This window comes from Cibotium barometz, chromosome 5 (assembly GCF_041138505.1).
Source record: "Cibotium barometz isolate CiBa-2024 chromosome 5, ASM4113850v1, whole genome shotgun sequence".
Taxonomy (NCBI): domain Eukaryota; kingdom Viridiplantae; phylum Streptophyta; class Polypodiopsida; order Cyatheales; family Cibotiaceae; genus Cibotium; species Cibotium barometz.
Genome location: NC_141050.1, coordinates 21,079,181 through 21,089,409, shown reverse-complemented (window position 1 = coordinate 21,089,409; position 10,229 = coordinate 21,079,181). Strand labels below are relative to the sequence as shown.

The 10,229-nt window shown below is 38.4% G+C and overlaps 1 long non-coding RNA gene across 1 annotated transcript; it reads right to left on the bottom strand.

Annotated features, from left to right (window-relative positions):
- Positions 1-8,086: 8,086 nt before the first annotated feature.
- On the bottom strand, positions 8,087-8,969 carry LOC147638189 (uncharacterized). The gene is made up of 2 exons (XR_015265819.1): positions 8,621-8,969; positions 8,087-8,500 (listed from the first exon to the last, which is right to left on the bottom strand). It is a non-coding gene; the product is annotated as an uncharacterized LOC147638189 (long non-coding RNA).
- Positions 8,970-10,229: the final 1,260 nt, after the last annotated feature.

Sequence of the window (10,229 nt, the reverse complement as noted above, 5' to 3'; positions counted from 1 at the left end):
TTTTCTTTTGTAAAACATTTTATTGATCTCATTTAAACTTATTTGAAAGCTTTTAAAACTTAGTCAAAAGCTTATATATATATAAAGCTTTTATGTTGGTTAATAAGCTTTTAATTAAGCTTATTAAAGCTTTTATAAGCTTTACATTTTCAACCTCTCCCACTAGTATTCGGGCAATGCCAGCACGTAGCGTGCAAGATTTTTAAAAAAATAATAATAATTAAAAAAATCAGCGCCGCGCGTAGCTCGCAAGAGTAAAAAGGGATAAGAGAAAAAAAAATTCAGCGCCTCTGAATTCGCAGCGCTCGCCGTCGGATGAAGACAGAGTGCGCTGCCGCCCGGGTATGGAGGAGGGAGAGAGAGAGAAAAAAGATCAATTTCAAAATTTTTTTTTCTCTCAGAGAGCCTATTTCTCTATAAATTAGCTCTTGGTGAATTATACACCATCCATTATAGATTGCTTTCTCCCTCAATGGTTTAGCAATTTGAAAGCTAAGCAGGATTGGCTATCAATTTTGAAACCCATCCATACATACAGATTAGGAAGAGGATTAGTGAAGAGGAAGGTGGTTTTATGGTTTTGGAAAACCCACTAATGGTTTTCCACCTAGTTTTACCCTTTGGGCAATAGATTGATGGAGATTGATTACCCAATGGTTAAAAACAAGCTTTATTTCATCCATACATAAACAAAAATCCCTAAACATCTTCTTCTTCAATTTAAATTCAAGAAAATTACCAAAATCACCTCTGTTTTTGTCTCTTTCACCTCTTTTGACCACCTTCAAGAAAATTAAATTGCACCAAAGCTCTCATACCACTGAAACGGGACCCTTTAATCTTCTTGAAGAGAATAATCAAAAACTCATAAATTATATCAAATGTTAAAACAACTACTGCATATAAAAAAACATAAACAAAACATAGGGCAAGAGAAAGAAAAACATCACCATCAACTCAATCAACACAAGGCTGGGTGCAATCTTCCCCCCCCAACGTGAGTGGCTTCTCCTCGCGTGGGTATTTATGATATATTCCAAAAGTAGGCTTTCAGCCAAAAATAAAGTACACATCCATATTTGGACTTTACCATTTAATTAGCCTTTGTCCTCAATTAACCTTTGTCCTCAAACCTTCTAAGGTTTGCACAATTTTTTTCTAATATAATAGTCTAACTTGTGCACATATGCACATTACAAAATAAATCAACTAGTGCTCGTACTCACACTGTACAATAAGTTGACGCGTGCGCACACACACATCACCCTGATGTCAAAATAATATCAAATGCCATAATACAGCCACAAAATATTGTGAATATAATAATGAGATCTGTCCACACGCCACGACTCAATCCACCATCCGTGTGACACCTAAATCGGTACTCTCGCACTGTGCAACACCTAAATCGGTACCCTTGCACACCTCATCACCTAAACTTATAAATATAAACCATGTCAGTAGTAACAATCAATTGACATCGCATCAATCAATCCTAACGTGTTCATGAGAAATAGGCATCATAAAAAAAAATATAAATCAAATATTAAATGACCATGACTATCATTCGTCAAATAACATGGATCATAACAATAAGAAAGGATATTTTTCCATCCAAAGATCTCTAGGCCAAAACAGATAGAAACAAGATCTTTATTATTCTGAAAAGGGGATTGATTACAGGGGAAGAAACTAGACATCTTTAGGGGCTGGGGAGGTATCTTACATCCTCTCCCGTTTGAAAAACGTGAGATGTCCTCATCTCACAAACTGGGGGTAATCCCACATGAGTTTCGCTTCTTTCTCCCACGTGGCGTCTTCAAAAGGATAGAACTTCCATTTGACTAATAATTCTCTTAGAATTCTGTTCCTGAGAACCTTCTCTCGAACATCAAGAATTTCTTCAAGTTGGAGTTCCATCAGCCCTTGGGTTGAAGAAGTTAAGAGTTCACCATTAAGCATATGATTCGGGCTCGGTACATACTTCTTAAGTAGGCTGACATGAAATACATTATGTACTTTGAGATGAGGAGGTAGAAGAAGTTCATAGGCTAAGTAAGTCACCTACTTTCTTTGTAATCAGATATGGCCCACAGTATCTGGGGGATAACTTCTTATACTTCCTAAGAGATAGAGAACTTCTTGCGTACTCGAATGAAGACCATATCTGCTTCTCTGAATTTTCTGTCTGACCTCTTTTTATCTGCATACTGGTTCTGTCTATCCTGGGCTAGCCACCACCCAACCACTAGAATTGGTAGAACCAGACAATTACTCACCCACCCATAATTGAATGCCTTTCTTAACTTTTGCTTTCGAATACAGATACGCACACACTCCTCTTTAAAATTTTAACTTATAAAACAATCCATTCACAAACAGTTATTGGTTACATATGTCATAACTCAAAATTTTCATCCAATCACTTATTTCTATAAAAAAAACAGTATCAGTCTGAACTCTGCATTGAGACCAGCTGGTCAGCAACGAGATCCAGTAACAAATTATAATAATAATTTGTCCATCATACAATCTTCCACGACATACGCATGGGTATCCTAGAGGCACCGCGAGCTTGTGCATTGCCTAGTCAGAACCCTCCAGGATCCTCCTTAGGTATCCTGGCACTTCACTCAGGGACGGCTTCGTCAGCCCTCGTCCATCGTACCACCGAAAGCACACCATTTTAACCGTACACCGAGGCTGGTCAAGACGTGGGCAGGCTTTGCCGCGTGAGGTGTCCTTTGAACACTCCCCACTACCTGTTGCAACCGAACTTCCCTTAGAAAACCATATACAAAATGGTCCCTCCAGCATTCTGGCGTAAGACAGTCCTTTAAGAAAACAGGGTTTCTATGCAAGTTTTCAGTTTGATTTTCTTTTGAATACAAGGAGTATTTCTTAAATCAGTATCCCCAAAACTTCTTGATCATAATTCTGAATTTCATAACAGAATTTCTCGAATTCTGTAACCTTGATCCACAGATCAATTCAAAGGGTCTCAACTTAGTTTTAGGTTTCACGGGAGATTTGAGTGTATTTTTCTCAACTGGTCACATCTTCTTTCCTCGAAACTGACGAAGGAGTTTGGTCTTGGTCATAGTCTGATTCAAGGTTCGAGTGTGATAAGATTTTTCTTGAACTATCTTTCTCAAGAAGGGGGGGATATTTCAGTTACTATTTTACTAAATTTCTTTCTTTGAGTATTCACTTAACTGATTTCTAAATTAGTTACAAATTCCAATGAGAAATAAATTAATCATTTATATGAATATTTCGATCTCAATAGATTTTTTAAAATTTTTTTTAACAATTCGTGAGAGTATTTAAAATGATAGAAATTTCTCTCTTAGAGTATTTACTTATTCAATTATTAAATACTCGTAAAAATTAAACATAGAATTAAAGAGAATTCTAATTTTGATATAAAAAATCTTTATGCATATATTTATGCATAAAAATGAACTTCAATGGAAATAACACTTTTATATAAAAGAAAATCCTTTTATGCATCTATTAATGCATAAAATCAAATTTAATAGGAATAACACTTTGAAAATAAAAAGAATTTCTTTATGCATCTATTTATGCATAAAAATCAAATTTTATAGGAATAACGCTTTTAGAATAAAAAAATTCCTTTATGCGTCTTTCTATGCATAGAAATTAAATTCAATGAAAATAACACTTTTATAATAAAACGAAATTTCCATTATGCATCTTTCTATGCATAGAAATTAAATTCAAAGAAAATAACACTTTTATAATAAAAAACTTTCCATTATGCATATTTCTATTCATAGAAATTAAATTCAATGAAAATGACACTTTTATAATAAAAAAAAATTCCATTATGCATCTTTCTATGCATAGAAATTAAATTCAATGAAAATAACACTTTTATAATAAAAAAATTTCATTATGTATCTTTCTATGCATAGAAATTAAATTCAATAAAAATAACACTTTTATAATAAAAAACTTTCCATTAGGCATCTTTCTATCCATAGAAATTAAATCCAATGAAAATAACACTTTTATAATAAAAGAACTTCCATTATGCATCTTTCTATGCATAGAAATTAAATTCAATAAAAATAACACTTTTATAATAAAAAAATTTCACTATGCATCTTTCTATGCATAGAAACTAAATTCAATGAAAATAACACTTTTATAAGAAAAAAATTTCCATTATGCACCTTTCTATGCATAAAAATTAAATTGAATGAAAATAACACTTTTCCATTATGCACCTTTCTATGCATAGAAATTAAATTCAATGAAAATAACACTTTTATAATAAAAAAATTTCCGCTATGCAGCTTTTTATGCATAGAAATTAAATTTATTGAAAATAACACTTTTTATAATAAAAAAATTTCCACTATGCATCTTTCTATGCATAGAAATTCAGTTCAATGAAAATAACACTTTTATAATAAAAAGATTTCCATTATGCATCTTTCTATGCATAGAAATCAATAGACAAACACGCGTTCCTACATGCGACCTGTGAAAATTTTTTTTTGAAAGCGACCGACCTCCGACAAATCGTCCTTATAAAAGGCCCACTGTCGCCCCTGTCAGAATCGTTCACCAGATGGCAACCAGAGAAGGAGAAGGACGGAGACAAACCCATAAAGGAAAGAGACAATAGCATAAACAAATCTGAGGAAAGAGACAGGGCAAAGGACAAACTGACTCACCTCTGAAAAAGTGAGTCTTCTTTTTGGTCGGTTTCCTTCACCCGTGTGTGCTCCTTGTCTGCTCCTTGCACTTAGGTTTAGTGCTTTGTTGGAAGAGGCGACAACGAAGGAGAGCAGATCTATTTTTTGAAAATGTTTATTTGGGGAAGGCGGGTTATTTTTAGTTTAAACAGGTCGTCACGTGTAGAAACGCGTGTATTTTCGCGTTTATGATAAATCAGTCGCGTTTATACACGTGATTTTTAGGATCTAGCCGCATTCATACACGCGATTTTCAGGATGTAGCCGCGTTGATACACGCGATTTCCAGAATGTAGCCGCGTTCATACACGCGATTTTCAGGATGTAGCCGCGTTAATACATGCAATTTTTAGGATATAGCCGCGTTAATACATGCGATTTTTATACTTTCATTAAAAACTGATTATGATTTTGTGTTTTTTGGTTTGTACATAGGATGTCATCAACCTCCTCAAGCAGTTCTAGTGAGGATGAGACAATGCGTCATCGTAATCGCAATGTGTGGTTGGGACAAAGGATCAAGTGTATGTGTAATCGATGTCAAGGATGCATTATACGAGCACGTCGAATTACCTTGAATCACATCTCCATGTATGGAGAATGGAATCAAACAAGTTTAGAGGTGAGTAGATGTAAATTGATAGTATTCAAATGACTCATGGTATCCAAATTAAATTAATGGAGTTGTAATATATATACTCTAGTTGAAGCAGGATGCAGTACCACAACCTAACATGGTGCCCTACGTGCGGCGAGAGCACGCAAAGCATCCACGAGATGATGCTGGAGCTTCGGGATCTATTGTCAAAGATGAGTGGGAAAGGGATGACAATAGCCCTGCACCCCACGAAGTTGTGGAAGAGGAAGTGTTTGATGATATGGTGCGAAATCTTTTTAAGGATGATCCCAAAGGTATGGACGACGATGATATGGAACAAGAGCATCTTTACAAGGCTTCATCGACACCGGTTTTTGAAGGGTGCACATTCTCTATTTTACGTACTTCACTTGAACTACTCAATATACAAACAGTTTATGGATGGAGCAATGCAAGTCTTGACGCATTATTGAAGTAAGCATTCTAACTTGCAAATTTGAATTAGTGGTTTAAGGTGTAGGGTTTAGGACTAATTGATGATATTAGATGCAGGCTATTATCAAACATGCTTCCAAAGGGAAATAGACTACCCACCTCAAGAGACATAGCAAGGCGCTATGTGACATCTCTTGGAGGATTGGATTATGATCGCATACATGCATGCATCAATGATTGCATTCTCTTTCGTGGGACGCATAAGGAGGCTCGACATTGTCCCACTTGTGGGTGGTGAAGCAAGGTATAGAACAGATTATATCAAAGAAAGAGGAGAAGCAGGTAAAGCGGGCCATCACCACTTTGCGTACTCCCACTGGATGCATGAGATCATTGAAGGGAGCCTTTACAACCACTAAGAAAAGAGGCGTTGAGCAACTATATGGGTTGAAGTCCCACGATTGGCACAAGATGCTCCAGTAAGTGTTTTCCAAGTCTTGTACGTTGAAATTAAATTTTGTAATGCCATAAACCATACATACATGTGCTCTTATGTGCGCAGTTCATACTACCTACTAGCATCGACCATTGTGCAAATAAGAGTTTGAAAAAATGTATTTATAAGATGGGCGAGCTTGTGAGGTATTTAAAACCCATGTCAGATCACCCTTCATTATACCTTGCAAAATGAACGTGCATGAGGTATAATGTACTATTTATTTATTTTTCAGATATGTTAGTTCCAAAGCAATTGATCCAGCCACGTTGGATGATGCGCGTGTTATGGCAGTGGAGGTGGTTTGTTTGGTAGAGGAGACTTTTCCGCGAACCATTCTCACAAGTCAACTACATCTCATTGTGCATTTAGTGGACGAAATTGCTTTATGTGGCACTGTGCATGCACGTTGGATGTTCTTCCTAGAGCGCTTCATGAAGACCTTAAAAGACTTTGTGAGGCAAAGTGCAAGGCCTGAAGGAAGCATGGCCAAGGGTTGGTTGATACAAGAGTCTCTTGTATATATTTCAAAATTTCTTGGTCAGGTGGACAGCTCTTTGCCACGACTATGGAACAATGAAGAGGACTTGAGGATGACCTCTATTTTGCCTCAAGGAAAAGGACAGAGTAAAGTAATTGACAAAACATTGATTGATTATCTCAATTTCACTTGCATCCTTAATAGTGATGTGATGAGCAGATGGGTTACAAGATATGAGGATGCAAAGACAAAAAGGCAAGCAGAAAGAGCTCTCTTTCGGAGGCAACATGGCTCTCGTAAGGCGTACCCTAAGCATCTAGCAATACTTCCGAATGATATCCATGTTGATTGGTTGCATGAGGAAATGGAGAGAGCAAAGAGCGACGAGGGGCTGCATATCACGGCGGAAGAATGGGAGTATGCACGAGGATGCATGTTAATTGTCCAAGCTTGTAAGCTGGCCATTAACAATGGAGGATCCATTAGGAGAGAAGCAGCCAAAACAATCCTGAGGAAGCTGTTAAAGCTTAAAGTCTAACCTCTAGGTGGTGTATCTCTCATTCATACTAATATAATTACCTCTTTTGCATTTTAAAAAAAAGGATATTTCTATACCTTTTTAAAAATGTGAGGTAAAGAACCCATTTAGTGAACTCACTTGATACACATACACTTGCATGGTATTGTTTAGTGAACCCCTTCAAACCATCCCATGAGACTGAAGATGAACCCCTCCAACCCATCCCATGAGACCTCTGGTGGCTCCCTAGAGCTATGCGTGAACCAAATGGCAAACCCTCCCAGCGCCCCTCAACCTGCAAGCCCCATGCGAAGTGCTTGCCCGTGGTGACGCACCTTGCCATTTCCCCAATTAACCCAACCCTCACTGAATACGTTACTTTCCCATAAGATTTACATACGTAGCTACTAGCTAACAATCAGTGGTATACCATTATTTTTCCTTAAATTATCATAAGATTAATGTACGTAGCTATACATAATAGTATACCATGCTTTCATGAATCATAAGATTAACGTAGGTAGACGCGGCTACCACGGGTGTGATTTTTGGACGGCACTTGCTGTCCACTTTCCGGGCTTTTTCTCGAAAAACCATGACTATATATATATATATATATATTTATATATATATAGGTTACCATGGGTATCTGAGTGTGATTTTAGGTGGGCACTTGCTCTCCACTTTCCAGAAAAACCATGATTATATATATATATATAACCAGTAGCAGTTTAAAGCATTGCTTAGGCTTAACCGAGATTTAGATTTAAAAATCACTGGAAAACCGAGATTTAGATTTAAAAAATCACTAGAAATCGTACAAAAACCTGAATCAATCCCTTAAAATTACAGGTAATCTCTAATTCCAACCAGGATTTATGAATTTCAGTAAGAATATTTACACCACAAACCCCGTTATGTGAGCACGGATCAGTAGTATACCATTAATTCTTTGTCGTGCTTTCTATGAAATATATCCTGAGCCCACATGAAAGCACGAAGAGACCACATGCACACACAACGTACACGAAACACACCTGCGTTGAGAACCACTCCAACCGTTACATATGAACTTACATGATGGATCTTATTCTTAAGTTTAATAAGGCCTGAAGAGGGCACACAATACAATTAGCGAGAACAGATGAAGCGGCAAGGGAAGCTGGGCAATATAGAGCTCGCAGCTACGTATAAGTATTTAGCCGGGGTGCATATGATCTTGCAGTCTACTTCCCGACACCTGGAGATGACACATTAAGAAAGAGTACAAAATTTAGCGAGAAAACTAGGAAATGCAGACGACGAAGAATCGAGTTGACGTATAATAATTGCTTAATTAGTGTGGAGCGATCACACGCACCGGGACAGTTGATCCCGCTGATGCCGCAGCCTCTGCGGATATTGGCGACGACGTTCTTGCTGATGTGGGCGTTGGAGGGAACGGCACTGCAAAGGCAGGACGGAGGCGCCGACTTCAGCAGCTTGCAGCAGCTGCCGCTAGAGGGAGGCACAGGCGGATTTTGGCCGACCACGTACTGCGCGCAGGCAGATGCGAGCTGGTTCGTGCTGGGGCAACTGCTGGAAGCGGCGGCAGCGCCAGGGCCGGAGTTATAGACGCCCATGACAAGAAGAAGCAACAGGAGGGCAGGACGTACTCTACTCACCATTTCTATCAATCGGGTACAGGGAGGGGTTAGCGATGCCAGTATTAAGCAACCCATTTGCAAGCTTTTTTATAGCAGCGTGCAGCGATTCCTAGTCCTACTGTCTGCTACACGAGTTTGGTCTGGTCCGCCACACACCATTGTCACCGCCATATACAGACGAGAGGAAGCGTTTGGTGCGCAGTGCGCACTGCGGCGTCGTACACGTCAATGGCCCGCAGCGCGCCCGCCCCCGCTGAGCCGCTCCCTCGGGAAATTTCAATGGCCATGCATTAATATTTATCATTTATCGCCGACTTTACAGACCTCATCAACAGGGTTTAGATTCTTTAGAGACCAACTTTAACGACCGTGCCTAGAGCTGTGTCCCACTCAAACTAAAGTGACTTGTGGACCCCTCGGGACTATTTGACGCCCCTTTTTTCAAAGGGGATCAATGGCGGACATTGTCGCTCAAAAATCGAGGATCGGGGTGGCCCGTCGGATTTTTGTGATCCATGTGTAATCCTTGTGAAATCCAAGTGTGAACCCTGTGTGATCCCATCTTGTGATCCCTGTGTAAAGGGAGCCAAATGCCAAGATGCGATCACACAGGGTTCACACTTGGATTTCACAGGTATTACACATGGATCACAAAAAATCCGACGGCCCACCCGATCCTCGATTTTTGAGCGACAATGATCCCCTTTGAAAAAAGGGGTGTCAAATATTCCCGAGGCTTGTGGACCTTCATCCTTCTTACATCAAAGTGAATTAGTGTCCCACATTAGTGAAAGTTGGTGTACATTAAAATACCCTCCCCTACACGAAAAAGCGTAGCTCTAGTGATGAAGGCTACTCCCAAAAAAAAAAAAAAGCTAGGCAATTTGAACTTGATCTCCACTGTCTTACACACACTTTGGAAGCAAAAAATAAGTTGCTTTTGTTTTGTGTCTCTTGGGCACATGCTCAACTTTCCCAATAGGTTTTGAGTGGAAAAGTCTCACCAAGGCACTCACCTTAGAACTTTAGAAAAGTTGAAACTTTTCTCATGAACCTTGCATCAAACCCTCTCACCTTGGGTTGAAAAAGAGATTCTCAATTTGAGCAAGCATTTTCTTCATATTCTTATCAAATCATAAATTATATTGCTTCAAATTTCAATGTATTTTTTTCCCATCAAATTTCTTCACGTTTTTTAGAGGATATTTTTATTTCTCCCATCACTTTGAGAAAAGTTTTTTAAAATTTAGACATGTTCAAGATAAACCTATGTTATCCAAACACAAACATTTTACCACTTAAAATTGCATAGATTTCAAGTGC